We start from the raw sequence: 685 nt of genomic DNA on the forward strand, positions 1-685 counted from the left end.
ACGAGACTTAATATCGATGTTTCAATTCGGTGTACATTGTAAGATTTGAACCGAGGACCAGGCATACGGGTAATTATTTCGAACTCGTGTCGTACTAAGTTTCGAAAAGTTGACATTGACTTAGTTTGTTGTGCTATTTTGTAGGTCATATGTTTGAATCCATCCAAAAGTTTTCTCACTACCATGGTGTTCATCATATACATATGAATTTGTATTAAAAAAAGTAGCGTGGATACAGTGAAATGCGAAATCCACGTTAGAATTGGAGATCGCTACGTGACACACACTCTAATTCAAATAACTAACTACGTGACACACACTCTAATTCAAAAAACTAATTTTGTGACACACACTCTAATCCACGTTAGCGTGGGTATCGTTTCGATTTTTTCAAATAACTCCTCATTAATTAATTTATAGTACTCCCTCTGTTCACTTTTATAAGACCTTGAAGACATTTCAGACAATGTGCAAAACAGTTCATTTTAAGTTGTCTAAAACGACTTACAAAACTGAACGAATGGAGTATCTCGTTTTGAATGACTAATTATTGCAAGGAAAACACGGGCATGGTAATACATATAGATTCGTTTGCAAATGAAAGAAGATTCGTTTGCATTCTCAAATGTAGGTGCACCAGGCAGACCAGGGTCGTGTCGAGGTGGACGCTGCTTCGGTGCCTTAA

This window comes from Triticum aestivum, chromosome 6A, assembly GCF_018294505.1.
Source record: "Triticum aestivum cultivar Chinese Spring chromosome 6A, IWGSC CS RefSeq v2.1, whole genome shotgun sequence".
NCBI lineage: Eukaryota > Viridiplantae > Streptophyta > Magnoliopsida > Poales > Poaceae > Triticum > Triticum aestivum.